Source organism: Pteropus alecto, unplaced genomic scaffold (assembly GCF_000325575.1).
Source record: "Pteropus alecto unplaced genomic scaffold, ASM32557v1 scaffold23, whole genome shotgun sequence".
NCBI classification, from domain to species: Eukaryota; Metazoa; Chordata; class Mammalia; order Chiroptera; family Pteropodidae; genus Pteropus; species Pteropus alecto.
Genome location: NW_006435837.1, coordinates 1,756,486 through 1,757,329, shown reverse-complemented (window position 1 = coordinate 1,757,329; position 844 = coordinate 1,756,486).

The following is an 844-nucleotide window of genomic DNA, read 5'->3' as shown; positions in this document are numbered from 1 at the left end:
GAATGCGGCTGCAAATCGCTTGTTCCAACCACTTAACTTCTCAGGGGAGACAAGTGTGGCTCTGGCCCCTGGTTCATTTTCACTTGTGTGTAGAGCATCTAACAGTTTTCCAGGGATTCTGTCCCTGGGCAGTTGGGGTGTGAGGTCTTTCTGTTCCAGAAGGCTGGGGGAACTACTCACATTTAATGGCTTTGGCTGGGATTACCAAAGTGCTGTGAGGGACAGGACAGTCATTTAAACTATATCGCCCACCTCGCCAAGTACATGTTGCTTGGTCATGTTGCATGCTCTTTACTAGACAGACGGGCATGCAGGTTGAAATTGGATAATAACTGTAAAGCGTTTTCTGGGGCATGTCATGGGTTACCTGTGGCTATAGTTAGCAAGGAGTTTGGACTTTTTTCAGACCTGTTTTGTTGAACATTTTCTATAACCTTCTGGCTACCTGAGCATAATTAGTTTGGAAGTAGTGGAGCTTGCTTTTTTCCTTTTTGTGTCTGGTGCTTTAAATCAGTGGTAGCAACTGTGACTGCATGTTGGAATTGCCCAGGTACCTTTAAGGAATACTGACACTTGGGTCTCACCCCTAGATTTTCATTTAATTGCTCTAATATGTGGCATCAGAATTTTTAAAAGTCGGATGATTATAACGTGTAACTAGAATTGAAAACCACTGGTCTAGATGTTCTTTAAAACCATGATTCTGGAAAAGAGATGCTGAGCAATCGTCTCAGCTCCGACTTCCCTTTCTGGAGTCTTCTCCAAGGACTGGGAACAGCATGGGTTACAGGGGAGCCCCCAGGTTAGGCAGATATGAAGTGAGGCAGACAGTGGGCAAAATGAC